Source organism: Dama dama, chromosome 3 (assembly GCF_033118175.1).
Source record: "Dama dama isolate Ldn47 chromosome 3, ASM3311817v1, whole genome shotgun sequence".
Lineage (NCBI taxonomy): Eukaryota > Metazoa > Chordata > Mammalia > Artiodactyla > Cervidae > Dama > Dama dama.
In genome coordinates this window covers 67,853,957-67,874,172 of record NC_083683.1, presented here as the reverse complement: position 1 = coordinate 67,874,172, position 20,216 = coordinate 67,853,957, and positions in this window count along the sequence as shown.

Here is a 20,216-nt window from a genome sequence, read left to right as displayed (position 1 = left end):
GTAACTTTCAGGTTTAAAGAGACACATATGTACAGCAAAAGTGAAAGTGAAGTCACTCAGTCGTGTCTGACTCTTTGCGACCCCACGGACTGTAGCTTGCCAGGCTCCTCTGTCCATGGAACTCTCCAGGCAAGATGCTGGAGTGGATTGCCATTCCCTTCTCCAGGGGATCTTCCCAACCCAGACAATGAACCCAGGTCTCCTGTACTTTAGGCAGATTCTTTACCATTTGAGTCACCAAGGAAGCCCATTATTTCACTTAATTCTCACAACAGCTCCATGAGGTATCTATTTCTATTCTCATATTGAGTGTAACATATCAAAGCTCAAGAAAATTGAAGGACATAGCTCAAAGTTAACATCTCAGGAAGATGACACCTACCCATGGTTGGTAGCTATGCCTCTCTTGACATCTAACTCTGTGTTATTTAATATAGAACAACTGAGACTTCCATATAGCAGAAAAAGCTCAAACCTAAATTGTTTTTGAGGTTGTATCACCATTTTACACATGAGCAAAGTGTATATAAATGGAGATATTTCTAAAAGTTGCCTATTGCAGGAGGCAAAAGAATGACCCCACCAAGATGTCTATATGTAATTCCCAGAACCTATGAAAATATAATGTTACATGAAGAGGGCTTAAAGTTGTTGATGGAATTCAGAACGCTAATCAGCTAACCATAAAATCAGGGCACTTTACTGGATTCTATGGGTTCAATGTATTCACAAGTTATCTTTTAAATATCAAAGAGAGAGGCAGAATTGTAAATGAATATACCTGCTTGAATAAACAGATTTCCAATGTGATGAAACATTTATGACTGCTAGTATATTGCATTTTCCACACATCATACTTGAAATTTTAAAATGTTTAATTAAAATAAAATAATAAAAAGTTTAATTAGTATATTTGAACTACATTTACGTAGTTCAAATTCAAAAAATATGAAAGGATAAAGAGTGAAAAAGTCCATTTGCCATATCTGATCTCTACATTCTTTCTTTCCTTGCAACCTATATTATTATTTTATATGGCTATTTTCCACATGTATTTTATATTTGTATAGCCAAATGTGCTTATAAATATATGCTGTCATCCTCATCTTTCACATAGTTGCTAGCATACTATACACTACAGTATGCTATTGTACACCTGACTCTTAACATTTGCTAGAAATAATTTCATTAGGTGAAAAGCATTCTTGTAATTTATTAACCAGCTACTTAGAATTTTAATGCAGTGATGAACCATGATTTATTTCACCATTCTCTTATCAATAGAAAATTTAGACTGTTTCCAATTTTTTACCATTTCTCATCCCCAAATAATGTAAATGAAAGTTTATTTTACCCAAACCTTGTCAGCACAACATATTCTTAAGCTTTCTGGTCTTTATCAATATTAAAGGAGAAAAAAATTGTATCAGGGTAATTTTAATTTATATTCATTTTATTGTGATTGAAGATAAGTATGTATTGTTCTTTAAGATTTATTTGCATTTCCTTGCCTGAAAAATCTCATTATTGCTTTGTTCACTCTTCTATTATTGATTTTTCTCTTGTTAATATATGGAAGCTCTCTATATACTATGAAAAATGGCTTTGTGTAAACACATGGCATGCATATTCTTTTTATAGAAATTTTTGTTATGTAGCTGCATTTCTGATATTTTATTGAAATGCTAACCTAGCATTTCAATCAAATGCTAAATTGAGTGATAACCTGCAGGATGAGGTCATCATTACGGCCATTCTGATCCAACTCAGCAACCAGGTCTCACCCCATCATGGAGTAGCACCTCCATTTGAGATTTTCCAGGTAACAGGAGTAGATTTCTGAGAACTTGTTTGAGTTTTTTCCTCCACTGATGAAAGAAGTACAGGAGATAATCTTTGCCTTGTTCCTGACAGTAATGGGGTGAGTTTGAGATTCTCATAATTATGAATGATGTTAACTATAGGTATTTTATAGATATGCTTTATCAAGTTGAGAAAGTTCCCCTCTATTCCTAGTTTGTTGAGAGTATTTTTCATGTATAGATTCGGGATTTTGTCGTACCCTTTGTTCTGCATCTTCTGATACGATCATGTGATTTTCTTTTTTGCCTGTTGATCTGATGGATTATATTAATTGATTTAAACCAGCCTTACATACTTGGAATAAATCTGACTTGTTTGTGGTGTATAATTCTTTTTATGCATTGTTGGATTTGATTTTCCAATATTTTGTTGAAGATTTTTGTGTATATGTTCATGAGAGATATTGGTCTCCAGTTTTCATTCACATTTTTTTTTTTTTATTTTGAAATAGTGTAATACTGACTTCATAGACTGAGTTTCCTCTTTTTCTATCCTCTGAAAGAGAATGTAGAGAATTGGCATAATCTCTTCAGGATAACTGAACATTGAAACATAACATCCATTGAAACACTTAGTCTGTGATTCATTAAACAATTAAACATTTTACTTCACCAAAATATCTCTGATATTTGCTTCTGTCCAAAATATCCATTGAGCCATTTGGTCCACACCAAAAAGTTCCTTGAAATTGATCCTGTCCAAAACATCCATTGAGATATTTGGCCCATGATTTGTTAATAATACAAATAATACTAACATTCAATTTTAAATGCTTAAATTTATTTACATTATATTTATTGCAATTCATGATGAATTTGGGGTTTCAAATTTATTCTTGTTCTTACTCATGAATTTTGGCAGAGTTTCTCTTAATTCAATGAGGACTCACTCCCAAGTATATTTTGACCTAATTATTGGCTTTATATTTGTTACACATGTTAAAATCTCAGTTGTAAAATCTGATTTTTGTCTATCATCATGAATTTGGTGGTCATACTTAAATGTAATCATCAAGAAACTGAGTGATAACTTGTTCATTGCTTTGCTATTCATCTTTTAATTCTTCAATATATCTCAAAATTGAAGGATGATGCACTATCAGCTTGTGGAATTTGCTATACCAGCCTTTCTCGTCACTGTTCATTCCATAATCACTGTTCAGTAACGATGCAGAAACATTCCAAGTTACTGGTGGGAATCTTGGAGCTTCTGACCTTTTGCCCCTGCCACATCTTACACAGACATATAGTCTCTCAACATAATCCACCAGGTCATCTAAAGTTTCTTCTGCGTTCTCCACAATGTACTCAAAATTTAATTTCCATTTTCCAAAGGCACAAATGAAAATGCAAACAATGTGGATGCACCCTTACGAGAGTCATTTTCCACTGTCATATACTTCCACGTAACACCCAAAGAACATATTTTTCACCACTGTGATTGTGAAAAGTAAAATAAGCATCCTTTTCCTTGTGCATTTGTTAGTAGTAATCAAATTGCGTTCATATTTGCAACCTTGAAATCCATCATACACAGTGAAGGGTTGGTGCCAAGACTTCTTTCTTGTTCAAATGCAAATACTTTCCTCTCATCTTCTCATTGTTAGCCCATAAATTAATGCCATAGTATAACCTAAAACTTCATTGTGCACAGTAAATAATTGAATGGACTGTGTTAGTACCATATTGAAGGTGTCATCACTGAATAATGTATACTGGCACTTAAGTATCAAATAATGCCTTTAAGTTTTGTAAATAAAAACAGTTAGAATTGGACATGGAACAACAGACTGGTTCCAAATAGGAAAAGGAGTACGTCAAGGCCGTATATTGTCACCCTGCTTATTTTATTTATATGCAGAGTACATCATAAGAAATGCTGGGCTGGAGGAAGCACAAGCTGGAATCAAGATTGCTGGGAGAAATATCAATAACCTCAGATATGCAGATGACACCACCCTTATGACAGAAAGTAAAAAAGAACTAAAAAGCCTCTTGATGAAAGTGAAAGAGAGGAGTGAAAAAGTTGGCCTAAAACTCAGTATTCAGAAAACTAAGATCATGGCATCTGGTCCTATCACTTCATGGCAAATAGATGGGGAAACAGTAGAAACAGTGGCTGACTTTATTTTGGGGGGGCTCCAAAATGACTGCAGATGATGACTGCAGCCATGAAATTAAAAGATGCTTACTCCTTGGAAGGAAAGTTAAGACCAACCTAGATAGCATATTAAAAAGCAGAGACATTACTTTGCCAACAAAGGTCCGTCTAGTCAGGGCTATGGTTTTTCCAGTGGTCATGTATGGATGTTAGAGTTGGACTATAAAGAAAGCTGAGCGCCGAAGAATTGATGTTTTTGAACTGTGGTGTTCAAGAAGACTCTCAAGAGTCCCTTGGACTGCAAGGAAGTCCAACCAGTCCATCCTAAAGGAGATCAGTCCTGGGTGTTCATTGGAAGGACTGATGCTGAAGCTGAGACTGAAGCTCCAATACTTTGGCCACCTGATGCGAAGAGCTGACTCATTGGAAAAGACCCTGATGCTAGGAAAGATTGGAGGCAGGAGGAGAAGGGGACGACAGAGGATGAGATGGCTGGATGGCATCACCAACTCAATGGGCATGAATTTGAGTAAACTCCAGGAGTTGGTGATGGACAGGGAGGCCTGGCGTGCTGCGGTTCATGGGGTCACAAAGAGTTGGACACGACTGAGCGACTGAACTGACTGACTGATTCTTCTGTTATCCTGAACAACAGTATAGTGTAATTGTGCATGAGAAATGGTTCTCCACATCTGGTCACTTTATAATCCTCTGAAATTTCGATTCTATCAATAAAGTTGGGTTTGGAGGTCAGTGTTTGCTTGGATTCTATTTACTCACCTCTTTATTGAATTTCTTTCTGGCAGCATTTACAGAACTGCTTCATCATGAGTATCATGGAGAGCTCTTCCAAGTACCTGTGATGGTGTTTGTGTCCGGCTCTTTTTTCTGCTTATTCTTTCAAAGCAGGCAGGGTTTTCCTTACTTCTCCTGCAACATCAATTGTTGCTGATATTTTTCTGTCCCATCCCAAACGATTAGAGTGTTATTTAAATCCCGACTAGAGTGCATCAAACATTGAAGATTTTCCTCTCTTCATAGTACCAGAGACTTTTACTCCCATCTCTCTTAAAGAAACGAAAATAGTGACAAAATCATTATAACATAGCATTTAATGCATGCATTTACTGCATCTCACACATTTCGATAATTTGTGTTTTCATTTGTATTTAATTTTCATTTTAATTTGCTCTTGATATTTCTCCTTTGACTCATGTATTACTTAAAAGTATGTTATTTAATCTCCATTTATTTCAGGGTTTCCAGTTATTTTTTATTACTGATTTCTAGTTTAATTCCAGGGTGGTTTGAGAGCAGACATCGTATGATATCTGTTCTCTTAAATTTGTCAAGATGTTTTTTATGGCCCAGAATGTGGTTTAATTTGTTGAATATTCCAAGTGAGCTTGAGAAGAATGTGAACTCCACTGTCATTGTCAAAGTAGTCTATAGGTGTCATTTATATCCAGTTGATTGATGGTGTTGAGTTTCACTATGTCTTTCCTGATTTTCTGATTTTCTGCATGCTGGGTGTGTTCACTTCTTAAGAGCTGGGTATTGAAGCCTTCAAATATGTTAGAGATTCATTTATTTCTCCTTGAAATTCTATTGTTTTTTTGTCTCATGTATTTTGACTATCAGTTGGGTACACACATATTAAGGATTATATGTCTTCTTGGGGATTGAGTCTTTTATCATCATTAAATTTATCATCATTAATCCTGATAACTGTCCATAGTTTGCAGTTTATTTGGTCTGAAATTAATACAGCTACTATTGCTTTCTTTGGATTAGTATGGTATAATTTCCTTCATTTATTTATTTTAAATCTATATGTGTCTTCAAAGTGGGTTTCTTGATGACAATATTTAGTCGTGTCTTGTTTTTTGGTCCACTCTGACAGTTTCTTTTATAAATGATGCATTTAGACCTTGATATTCAAAGTGATTACTGATTTAGCTGGATTAATATCTAAGCTATGAATTGCTTTTTTCTATTTTTTATCCTGTTCTTGGTTCCAATTTTATCTTCCATCCTACTCTCTTTTGTGGTTTTAGTTGAGGATTTTAAAAATTATTGTATTTTATCTCCTTTTTTAAACACATCAGCTATACTACTCTTTTTAAAAACTTTTTTAGTGGTTTCCCTAGAATCAAATGTACATCTAATGATTACCAGAATTGCTTATTGCTGTATGCGTGTCATATAAGCAGAACATTTTAGCAACAAACTGCCTATTTTAAAAAATGCAAACAAATATATAAGAATGAAATTATATAAGTTTTGAGACTTAGAATTTCAGTGGATAAGAATTTCATTAATATTAGTGAAAAGAAGAGAAATCTTGATAATTTTTGAACATTTCATATATATTGGGAATTTGACCATACTCTTTATCTACTTTGCTGTGTTTGAAATTTTTTTCATTAAAAAAAAAAAAAAAAACTACTTTAAAATTTGTAATTTAAGGACTTCCCCAGTAGTTCAGTGGTTGGGAATCCTCCTGCCAATGCAGAGAACGCTGGGTCAATCCCTCGTCTGAGAAGATTCCGGAGCAACTAACCCCAGGAACCACAACTACTGAAGCCTGAGCGCCGAGAGCCCGTCTCCGCAACAAGAGAGGCCACCGCAATGAGGAGCCTGTGTGCAACCAGAGAGTGGCCCCCAAACAGCAGTGAAGACCCGGTGTGCCGAAAACAAAACAAATAATCACAAATTTGTAATTTAAAATATCCTTCAGATTCAAAGCTATGTATGCATTAACTCACAGACCTTCAGATCATCTGTCTGAAAAAGGTATTATAAAAAATCTAGTTTTTCTGGATAAGAAAAACTTCAGGCACAGACTGGTCTAAAAATGTGCCCAAGGCAGCAGAATGAGTCTGTCTTAGGAGAGATATTGGTTTGGACTCATCTGTTCTTGCTGCCTGGCCACCCTTACATTAGGCTATTATGTTCACTGACACTGCCTGAGGTTTGAATTAGAAAACACAGGATTATGTTTGAGTGATACTTTCAAACTGATCTGAGATAATAAAAAGTTTAAGTCTTAAGCTATCATCTTTAGTTAAAAAATAAGCAAGTTTTCTTTTACTGCCACAGGTGAGGGGCAGGAAAGGTTTAAATTCAAATCAAAACTTCCAAGAACTTAGCAAAAAGTTAGAATCTCTGTGCTTTCTATAATCATCATTTTTAGATATATTTTATTTTCATTTCTTTGAAGAAGCAGGAAATGAATTGAACAAAGATTTATGCCATTTAATGTCACAGTTGATTACCAACAGAAATTGGAAGAATGCAATTTTTATGACTTTATGTAAAAGTAAGCTATAATTCAGGATGAAATGGAGATTGGCTAGACAGACATTTAATTTTTAAGAATATATGTTATCTTGCAGGAAATATTTATATTTACTTCTATAAATTAAGAATATCAAATCTCTAAATTATTTGTTTTAAATAACTCATCTAACCTGATACTAGACACATAGATTTCTCAGCTATAACTTCACTACTGATACCACCAAATTATTTTTTAAAATGCATAAAATGCTGAAATCTTACTTATGTATTTGACTTAGTGAATTAAGCAGTTGTTATCTGACATTTGTTTTTCAAATCTATAAGATCTAACATTGTTGATATTAAATGCTTAGCAAACTTTTATACATTATACCTATTTATTAGTGAATGAATATAGGCATAATGTTTTATCATTCAAAGCACGATAGCCTTCATAAGATAATTACTCTTTTCGTGTCAAATAGTAAGAACCTGGTTGTGAGAGACACAAGGAGAAAAGTTACCACCAGACAAGAATGGATAAACATTTTCTGTCTTTTTCTCCTCCACCACTCCAGATTTTTGTGATTTTTCATGAATGTATTTATCTACTCATTTATTTCATTAATATTTTGAGGTACCAGTCCTTATCATGTTCCAGGACACAGTACTGAGTGCTACAGATGGGCTCAATTTACAAGATCTCTGCTGTTTTCAGAGCTTTTAATTATAGTTATTGAATTATTTGTCATTCTTTAAAAACATTGTGCAACTCTTTGTCTCTATGCATTTGGACATACTGATCTTCTGCTTTAAATGTCCTTTCATATTTAGACCACGTCATGAATTTCTCTTTATTCCCTCAGGTTAAATTGTGTGGTGAGTAGATGCCTAGCTTCTTTTATTTCTGAAATTCTCTGTGAATTTCACTACTTCAATGATACTGTTGCCTATATTTAGAAATGACATCCCCTAGCAAGCACATGCCATCTCTCTGAGAAAGTTTAAATATTTTGCTGCTCGAATTTGCATAACAGATGTATCATCTGACTTCTCTTATTCTCAGTAAATATAGAAAAATTCAATATTATTTTATACTACTCTTACGCTATTAAATCAGCATGTGTCTGTTTAATTGAATAATTAAGAAACCGCAAAATTCAAACACCCAGCTTAACATAATGCAAATATATGACTACAGATTATGTAAACAGCAATTCGTTTTTCTCATGCAGCAGAAAACCTCAGGCATAAAGGGGATCATAGCTGGTGTAGGTACTTATATGATGTAATCAGTTTCCAAGGGTGATTTTATCTTTCTTTCCTTATTCTGTTACTCATTGCCTTGTGCAAGATGGCTGCTATAACTATTTAGAAAAGAAGGAAAGAAAGAAAGAAAAAAGAAGGGAGAAGGTGGAACTTCCCTGGTGGCTCCGTGAATAAGAATCCGCCTGCCAATGCAGGGAACATGGGTTCGAACCCTGGCCTGGGTAGATTCCACGCGCCTCGGAGCAGGCTTTAGAGCCCTTGGGGCACTACCTAGCCTGCGAGCCGCCACGACCGAAGCCCCCGCGCCTAGAGCCCCCGCTCCGCGACCGCGATGGGAAGCCTGAGCACCGCATGAAGAGAGCCCCGGCTCTCTGCACCTAGACAAAGCCCGCGCAGAAGCAACGAAGACCCAGTGCGGCCAAAAATAAAAATAATTACTTAATGAATTTTTTTAAAAAAGGAAGGCAGAAAGTGAAAGGCAAAAGGATATCAGTCAAGTTTAACACTGCTTTTAGATGACAACAACTTTTTGGAAGTGTCACTAGTACATTGAATCTTATATCTAATTGATCAGATATATGAGTCAGCTACACAAATGTAATTCAATGGGAATCTACAAGGTTTTCTTAGTGCATTATACTCTTGAAAATATCAGAGTTAAACTAGAAAAAAAACTGAGAATGGGTAAGTAATAGGTATCTTTAAGTGTTTATCACATAGGCATGCCAGATAACGATACTTATTGTAATGTTTCTTCACATATAAGGGGTTGCCTGGTGTCTCAGACAGTAAAGAATCTGCCTGCAATATGGGAGTCCAGGGTTCAATCCCTGGGTCAGAAAGATCTCCTGAAGAAGGGAATGGCAACCCACTTCATTATTCTTGCCAAGAGAATCCCGTGGACAGAGGAGCCTGGTGGGCTATAGTCCATGGAGTCATAGAGTTGGACATGATTGACTAACCCTTTCACATATAAATTTCAGAGTGGTTTCAGTACATGCATGTACTTTTAAAATATACGTGTCCCCAGTGTACATTTGATCTATATATTGTGTTGGCCTCTGAACTATCTTTGGCTCAGTTGGCAAAATAATTTCAGAAACTTGAAAGAAATGACTTAATATTTATTGCAGTTAATGAAACAAGTAACATTTAAAAATTTTAGCCAGATGGTCAAACTATTTCACTGATAAATAAATATTAGCAAATAAAGTAGAACACTAAAACTAGAAATTCCTCAGTATAACTGCTGATGTTCCAAACATGAGATGCATATACAGACTGAAACATTTATCCTATGAAGTGTAAAATCTTAGTGAAAATACATACTTGTTTAGCAAAGTCATTTCCTTCCCCATGTGAAGAACTGAAGCCAGGAAAATAAAATGACTTTGTTAACTTACACTTCTAGTAAATGACAGATCAAATAGAGAAGAAAACATTCTGGGTCTAACTTAAAAATATACACATATAAGTATAAAAGATAATATAACTTTCCTATGCTTTGCATATAGATAGACATGGTAATCAAGCAAATATCATTTAAATTGTATATGATGATGCTCTTTTGCATGCTTCAGTTTCACTATAAAATATGTAAGTAAATGCAAAAAAATCAGGAAACAAAGTAGCATTCAGGAACTCAAGAATATTTTATTCTTGACTGCAAGGTAGATAAAAGGAGATTTCTAAAAATACTATAATACTACAGGAATTTAAGAGAATTCAATGTATACTTTCTCTTTTTAACCTTTTGTGTGTGTTCATCACTCAGTTGTGTCCAACTCTTTGAGACTCCACGGACTGTATCCCACCAGGCTCCTTTGTCCATTGAATTCTCCAGGCAAGAATATGGAATGGGTTGCCATTCCTTCTCCAGGGAATCTTCCCGACCCAGGGACTGAACATGAGTCTCCTGCATTGCAGGCAGACACTTTACCGTCTGAGCTACAAGGGAAGCCCCTTTTAACCCATTGGCAAATACATTTTGGTTGTTATGGAAATAATATTACAACAGACAATTTCCATTTCTAGAAATTATTGGTAAATATAATGCTCAAGAGATTTTCTCTGCATGCAAATATACCCTTATAACAACTTTAATTTAGTACTTCAGTTCAGTTCAGTTCAGTGGTATCTGAATCTTTGCGACCCCATGGACTGTAGCACACCAGGATTCCCTGTCCATCACCAACCCCCAGAGTTGCTTAAACTCATGTCCATTGAGTTGGTGATGCCATCCAACCATCTGATGCTCTGTCGTCCCCTTCTCCTCCTTTCATCAATCTTTCCCAGCATCAGAGTCTTTTCCAGTGAGTCAGTTCTTCACATCAGGTGGCCAAAGATTTGCAACTTCAGCTTCAGCATCAGTCCTTCCAATGAATATTCAGGACTGATTTCCTTTAGGATGGACTGGTTGGATCTCCTTGCAGTCCAAGGGATTCTCAAGAGTCTTCTCCAACATCACAGTTCAAAAGCATCAATTTTTGGCACTCAGCTTTATGGTTCAACGCTCACATCCATAAATGACTACTGGAAAAAAAACATAACTTTGACTAGATGGACCTTTGTTGGTAATGTCTCTGCTTTCTAATATGCTGTCTAGGTTGGTCATAGCTTTTCTTCCAAGGAGTAAGCGTCTTTTAATTTCATGGCTGCAGTCACCATCTGCAGTGATTTTGGAGCCCCGAAAAATAAAGTCTTTCACTGTTTCCATTGTTTCCCCATCTATTTGCCATGAAGTGATGGGACCAGATGCCATGATCTTAGTTTTCTGAATGTTGAGCTTTAAGCCAACTTTTTCACTCTCCTCTTTCACTTTCATCAAGAGGCTCTTTAGTTCTTTTTTACTTTCTGTCATAAGGGTGGTGTTATCTGCATATCTGAGGTTATTGATATTTCTCCTGGCAATCTTGATTCCAGCTTGTCCTTCATCCAGCCCAGCATTTCACATGATACACACTGCATTTAAGTTAAATAAGCAGGGTGACAGTATGCAGTCTTGAGGTACTCCTTTCTCGATTTGGAGCCAGTACATTGTTTCATTTCTGGCTCTAACTGTTGCTTCTTGCCCTGCATGCAGATTTCTCAGGAGGCAGGTAAGGTGCTCTGGTATTCCCAACTCTTGAAGAATTTTCTGCAGTTTTTTGTGATCCACCCAGTCAAAGGCTTTGGTATAGTCAATAAAGCAGAAATAGATGTTTTTCTGGAACTTGCTTTTTTCTATGATCCAACGGCTGTTGGCAATTTATCTCTGGTACCTTGCCTTTTCCAAATCCAGCTTGAACATATGGAAGTTCACGGTTCATGTACTGTTGAAGCCTTGTTTGAAGAATTTTGAGCGTTATTTTGCTAGTGAGTGAGATGTGTGCAATTGTGTGGTAGTTTGAACATTCTTTGGCATTGCCTTTCTTTGGGATTGGAAAGAAAAATGACCTTTTCCAGTCCTGTGGCCACTGCTGAGTTTTCCAAATTTGCTGGCATATTGAGCAAAACACTTTAACAGCATCATCTTTTAGGACTTGAACTATCTCAGCTGGAATTCCAAGTCCTCCACTAGCTTTGTTCATAGTGATGCTTCCTAGGGCCCACTTGACTTCACATTCCAGGATGTCTGGCTCTAGGTGAGTGATCACACTGTCATGGTTATCTGGGCCATTATGATTTTTTTTGTATAGTTCTTCTGTGTATTCTTGCCACCTGTTCTTAATTTCATCTGCTTCCATTAGGTCCATACCATTTCTGTCCTTTATTGAGCCCATCTTTACATGATATATTCCCTTGATATCTCTAATTTTCTTGAAGAGATCTCTAGTCTTTTCCATTCTGTTGGTTTCCTCTAATTCTTTGCATTGATCGCTGAGGAAGGCTTTTTTATCTCTCCTTGCAATTCTTTGGAACTCTACATTCAAATGGGTATATCTTTCTTTTTCTCCTTTGCCTTTCACTTTCTTCTTTTCTCAGATATTGTAAGCCCTCCTCAGACAACCATGTTGCCTTTTTGCATTCCTTCTTCTTGGGGATGGTCCTGATCACTGCCTCCTGTGCAGTGTCACAAATCTCCATCCATAGCTCTTCAGGCACTCTGCTGATCAGATCTAATGCCTTGAATCTATTTGTCACTTTCACTGTATAATTGTAATGGATTTGATTAAGGTCATACCTGAACGGTCTAGTGGTTTTCTCTACTTTCTTCAATTTAAGTCTGAATTTTACAATAAGGAATTCATGATCTGAGCCAGTCAGTTCCCAGTCTTGCTTGTGCTGACTGTATAGAGCTTCTCCGTCTTTGGCTGCAAAGAATATAATCAATCTGATTTCAGTGTTGACTATCTGGTGATGTCCGTGTATAGAGTCATCTCTTGTATTGTTGGAGAAGGGTTTTGCTATGACCAGTTAATTCTTTGGCAAAACTCTACTAGACTTTGCCCTGCTTCAGTCTGTACTCCAACGCCAAACTTGCCTGTTGCCCTAGGTATCTCTTGACTTCCTACTTTTGCATTCCAGTCCCCTATGATGAAAAGGACATCTGTTTTTGGTGTTAGTTCTAGAAGGTCTTGTAGGTCTTCATAGAACCATTCAGTGCAGCTTCTTCAGTGTTAGTGGTTGGGGCATAGACTTGGATACTGTGATTAGAAGAAATGGAGTAGCCCTCATAGTCCACAAAAGTCTGAAATGCAGTACCTGGGTGCATTCTCAAAAATGACAGAATGATCTCTTTTGTTTCCAACTCAAACCATTCAATATCAATTTAGTACTTAAATGTTATGAGTAGACTTGCAATTTAAGATGAAAGGCTTAGCACAAGAATTTACATCCCATTATTCCTAAATTGCATACCTAATACTCCTTAGAAATGAGAGAAATAGAAAAAGAATGAAGCAACAACAAAGAAAAACAAAAGGGTCTTCACAAGTGGATGAGATTTTTTTAACTTTTCTGTAGTTGGACTCTGGAGAATGCTAATAGATTAAGCAGAGAGAAAGATGTCAGTGTGTTATAAATGCAGATTGCCTGGTCAAACCGAGACCCATGCTTCTCTTTGGCAATTTGTTATAGGGCCAGGGTGAGGAGGGTTACTGAAAACAAGGAAACTGGTTGGTGTTTAATTAAAAACCAAACAAAACAGCTGTATCTTTTCACATACTATCTAAATGAAAAATACTACACAATCTAGCATTCAATCCCAAGGAAAAAAAATTGTAGAGCTAATCAAGAAACTGAGCAAACCTGTGGGGACATGACATTGTTTTCATCATCTCGGCATTTGAGAGGCCATAACAATAGACAGCAATCTAACTCACTGTAAATGGAAGAAAATGTCCCTCTCCTATCTCAAGTTGACTACAAGCTTCATTGTAAATGGTCATGTATTACATGTTTGGGCTTCCCAGGCAGCATAATTGTAAAGAATCCATCTACCAGTGCAGGAGACACAAGAGACACAAGTTCGATCCTTGTGTTGGGAAGATCCTCTGGAGTAGAAAATGGCAACTCACTCCAGTATCCTTGCCTGAAAAATTCCATGGACAAAGGAGCCTGGCGGGCTACAATGCATTGGGTGGTAAGGAGTCAGACACCCCTGAGCACTCGTGCATTACATGTTTAGCAGAGACATTCAAAACAGCAATGGAGTGAAAAAGAAAGACTGAGAAAAGAAAATAAACAAAAAAATTAAATCATGAAGACATCAGAGATCATTCAGGGAACAGGAAATAATTTAAAAACAAAATGTATAATTGATTCTCAGAGATTTTTGAAAAGATACTGCTATTGGTTTAATAGTATATGAAAATGGAGAAAAGGAATGTATTCTTAGAAATTAAAAATATAGTTGCTGAGTTGACAGAAGTATATACAATTTCTTGAATATAATGGCAGAAACTGTAGCAAAAAGATAAACATATAATAATCCTCAGAAAATATTAAAAAACCATAAATACTCAGTGCAGGTGGACTAATATTCAAGTATTAATATTAGGAATTCCAGGATGAAAGAATAGGTAAAATATATGGGACAAAGTTAACAGAAAAGATGGAGTGAAAATTCTCACTGCTGAAAAGAAACATGAGCTTATGAAGATAAAATTTCAATTTGTTGTCCAAACATACACTAGTAAAATTTCTAAGTAACAAGGGAAGACACATTTTCTTTCTTTCTTTTTCTTTTTTTTTTTTAATGAAGAGTTCCAGCCTGGACAAGATGGTATAGACCTGTCTTTCCCTAACTCTCCCTGCTAAGGACAACTATATTATCCCTGGAAAAGGCATAAAAGACAAGCAAAGAACTCTGAAAGGTGCTAAGACAGGGAGTTGGTGCTGGCATTCTAAACAGGAGAAACAGCCCAGCAGCAGAGAGTTCTGTATGCTCCCAGTCAACAGAAGACTACTCAGACCTGTTGTTTGCTGACCCCCTACCTAGCAACAGAAGACTGTACAGGTAGATTCATTGTTTCCCTTGATGGAATAGCAATAGCACACCAGCCTAATACCAATGGAAAGAGGGATAGGTCTGGAGCTCTGACAGAAATATGTAGCCAGGGGAAGCTTCTCTCCTGGGGGAAGAGGCTTCCTAGTCAGTAGATCCTCTTAGGCCAGAGATTCTCCTCTGCTTCCCAGAGACACTGGGACAAATCAGGGAGGAACTGAACAGTAGGAGGTTTGCACGGCATTTCCCCTACTGAGATACATCTGGCAGTCTGGGCTGGAACCTTGCTGTCCTCCCAGGCATCATCTGTAAGGACCAGTGGAAGCCCTGCTGGCACCAGTTACATGAAGCAGTTTCAAATAACACTGCTAAAGCCAGAAAAGTTGACAGTCATTAGAGCTGCAGCCCACAGAAATAGGCTAGGATCTCAAGAGGGACAATTTTACTTTCTCCTTTCCAGTTTGGATGGCTTTGATTCCTTTTTTAAAACCTGATTTACCTGGCTAGTACTTTCAGTACTATGCTGAATAGAAGTGGCAAGAGTAGGCATCTCTGTCTTGTTCTTGATTTGAGGAGAAAAGGTTTTAGCATTTTATCACTGGGTAAGATGATAGCTGTAGACTTATCATAGGACACTTAGTGATGTTGAGGTATGTTCCTCTCAGATTGTCGGGAATTTTTATCATGAAAGGATGGTGAATTTTGTCAGGTGATTTTTCTACATCTATCAAGATGATCATATGGTTTTCACCTTTCATTCTGTTAATGTGGTGTATCACATTTATTGATTTGCATACATTGAAGTAGCCTTGCATTCCAGCGATAAATTCCACTTGATCATGATGCAGTATCCTTCTTATACGCTGTTTAATTCAGTTTGCTAGTATTCTGTTGAGGACTTTTGCATCTATGTCTATGGAGACACTGGTCTGTAACTTTTTTCTTACAGTGTCCTCATTGTTATCAAGGTAATGTTGACCTTGAAAAATAAATTTAGAAGTCCCCTTCTTCAATTTTTGAAAGAGTTTGAGAAGGATTGGAAGCAGAAGGAAGAAAATAATGAAGAATGGAAATCAATAAAATAGAAAACATTAAATTTATAGATAAAATCAATGAAACAAGAGCTAATTCTTTGAAAAGATCAATAAAATTGACAAACTTCTTGTGGAAAACAAGGAGAGAAAACACAAGTTACCAGTATTAGAAATAAAATGAAGGATATCTCTAGAGAACCTGCAGCCACCAAAAGGATGACAAAAGCCATTAAAAGGGAATATTATAATCAGTTTTAAATGCATAAATTTGAAAATATAGATGGAGTAGACTAATTATTGGGAGAAAAAACCCCACAAACTACCACACTCACCTAATGTTAAATAATTATTTTGGATTACCCTAAAACCATTCAGTTCAGTCTCTCAGTCATGTTCGACCCTTTGTGACCCCATGGACTGCAGCACACCAGGCTAAAACCATTAGGTAAATTGAATTCATACTTTAAAAACTCTCTCTTCCCCAATAGCATACAATTCCTCAAAACCCACAAACTACTAAACTTCAAGCAAGACTAATTAGAGATCCAAGCAGCCTGTACCCAACAAAGGAACTGAATTTGTAATTTGAGTTTTGTATCACTGGAGAATTCTAACAAACTTTAAAAGAATGAATACCAATTTTACACAATAATTGAAAAAGAAACAGGAAAGTAGGGAAAGCTTTTGAAAACATTTTTTGAGGTATTATAATTCTGATATCAAAACTAAACTAAGACAAACCACACACACACACACACACACACACACACACACACACTATAATCCAACATTCCTCATAAACTTAGACTTAACCCTTAAGAAAATATTAGCAAGTGGAATTCAATCACATATAAAAAGAATTATACAAATTGACCAAGTGAGATTTATCCTAGGTATATAAATCTGGTTTAACATTGAAAAATGAATCAGTATAATCCACTATATCAACACGCTAAGGGAGAGAAATCATAAGATCTGCACGAGACAAAATAAGGTCTCCTCCTTCAAAGATATCCATGTCCTAATTCCCAAACGTGTGGATATGCTAATTTATATGGCAAAAGGAGTTCTGAAGATGTGATTTTAAGTTAAGGATTTTGAGTTGGAAAGTCCATCCTGGATTATTGAGTAAAACAAATGTAATCACATGAGTTCTTTATGCCATAGAGGCAGGGAAGTCAGAATTGGAAAATGATATGTGATAATGTAAGCAAAGGTGGAAGAAGCAGTGTAGATGGGAAAAGACCTGAAGATGCTATGTGGCTGATCTTGAAGATACAGAAATAGCCATGAGTCAAGAAATACAAGAGGCCTCTAGAAGATGGAAATACAAGACAACAGCTTCTCTCTAGTCTTCAGAATGAACATGGTGCTGCCAACGCATTGTCCTAGGATTGCTGAAATTTAGAATTGTAAGGTAATAAACCTATGTTGTTTTACTCAAGTTAATGGATGTGTTACAGCAGCAATTTGACAAAATTCCATCCCATCCATAAAAAAGAATGAGATAATGCCATGTGCAGCCCCATGGATGGAATTAGAGCTTATCATACTAAATGAAACAATTCAGAAAGAGAAACAGAAATGCCACATGGTATCAGTTATGTATGGACTCTAAAATATAACATAAATGAACTTGTCTATGGAACAGAAATGGATTTGCAAAGACAGAAGACAGAACAAACTCCTGGTTGCCAAGGAGGAGGTTGGGAGAGGAATGCAGTGGGGGTTTGGGGTTAGCAGGTGCAAACTATTATATGTAGAATGGATAAACAATGGGGACCTATGGTATGACACAGGGAAATATATTCAATACCCCATTATAAATCATAAGAATATTCAAAAAGAGTATTTATGCATGTATAACCAAATCACTTTGCTGCACAGCTGAAATTCACACAACACTGTAAAGCAATATACTTCAATAAAAAAGTTTGTTTAAAAAACAGGTATAGACTGATTATGAAGTTATCAAGCTACAAGGATATTTTATACAGTTGTGCAACATAGCCAATATTTTATAACTGTGCATCTATAAAATTTTGGAATTACTATGTTGTACATCTGAAAGTAATAATGCTATAATCAAATATACTTCAATGTAAAAAATTAATAAAGAAAAAGTCTATACATAATTCTGAGTACTAGGAAGTCAGTTTAACAAGGCTGCAGAAAGCAAGATAAACACACAAATATCAATTGCATTTCTATATACTAACAATAAATATGTGGAAACAGAAATTTAAAACACCATACCATTTACAATCATCCCCCCAAATTGAATATTTATACACTTAAAACATGTACAAGATAAGTGTACAGAAAAATCTCGAAATTATGATGGAAGAAATCAAAGAAGATCCAAATGAGTGGAGAGATAAAAGGTGTTCATGAGTTAAGACTCAATACATTGAAGATGCCAACTCTTTCCCAATAAGCTTATAGGTTTAGTGCAACTCCTACAAAATCCCAGCAAGATTTTGTGTAGATATGAACAGATATTTCCAAAAAATTAAAAAGAAAAGCAGAGGCCCTGGGATAGCTAAATATATTGTGATAGGGAATAAAGTGGGAAGAATTATTCTATATAATATTAAAGCTAAATATATAGCTATAATAATTGATAGTATATTTTGGTGGAAGAATGACAACATAGATCAATGGAGCAGAAATAGACCCATATATTCAATTGAGTTTTGACAAAACTGAAAAATCCAAATGAGGAAAAATATCCTGTTCAACAAATAGTCCAGCAACAATTAGATATACATAAGAAAAAGAATAAATGTCAACTTAGACCTCATATCTTAAATAAAAAGTATACCCAATGGAAAAAGGTATTCAATATAAATAGAAATAAAAAGATATCTGGGGAAGCAATACCTGTATCGGGCAATATAGACTTTAAAACAAAGACTGTATGTAAGAGACAAAGAAGAACATTGCATAATGGTAAGGGATCAAATTAATGAGAAGATATTACAGTTGTAAATAAATATGTATCTAACATAGTACCAAAATACACAAAGCAAAGATTAACAAACATATAAAAAATAACAGTAATACAATAATAGTAGGGGACTATAACACCTTACTTACATAAACATATAGACCATCCAGACAGAAAATCAATATGAAAACAATGGCATTAAATGATACATTAGATCAGTTAAACTTAATATATATGGACCAGTCCATTAAAAAGCAGAATACACTTCATTTCAAGTGCATATGTTTTATATATATATATATATATATAATGGAATATTACTCAGGCAAAAATAATAAAATATTGCCATTTGTGACAATATGGATGGACCTAGAGGGTAATTAAGTTAACGTGAAATAAGTCAGACACAGAAATAATCTCATATGTGAAATCTAACAAAAAAAAAAGAAAGAATAAAACATAACAAAGCAGGAATCATAGATAAATCATAGACAAAAAGAATAAAAAGATAAATCATAGATAGATAAAGAATAAATCATAGATAAAAAGAATAAAGCGGTGGTTGTCGGAGAGAAATGGGTGGGACATGACTAGGTGAGGACTATTAAGAGGTACAAATTTCCAGCTATAGAAAAAATAAGTCACAGGGATGTAATGTACTTCATAGGGAATACAACCAATAACAGAGTATTAATTTTGTATGTCTTTAGAATAGATTTATTATCTAATACACTTATCATGGTAATCATTTTGTAATGTTTAAAAACATCAAATCACTATGTTGTACACTAGAAACTTATATACTATTGTAAGTCAATTATACTTCAGGAAAAAAACCTCTAAATGGAACAAAGATTAAACAGTAGTACATACAAATATATAAAATTAAAAAGTATAAAATCTTTTTGATTTGGGTTTGGCAATACTTTCTTACATCTTATAAAAAGTATAAAGTGAAGTGAAGTGAAGTCGCTCAGTCATGTCCAACTCTTTGCAACCCTATGGACTGTAGCCCACCAGGCTCCTCTGTCCATGGGATTCTCCTGGCAAGAATACTGGAATGGGTTACCATTTCCTTCTCCAGGGGATCTTCCCAACCCAGGGATCGAATCCAGGTCTCCCACGTTGGAGGCAGACGCTTTAATCCATAAAGAAAAACATTGATTAAAAATTATAAAAATGTAAATGCTCTGTAAATACACATGTGAAGAGAATGAAAACAAAAAGCCACAGACTGGGAAAATATATTTGCAAACCATTTATCCAATAGAGCACTAGTATCTAGAATATA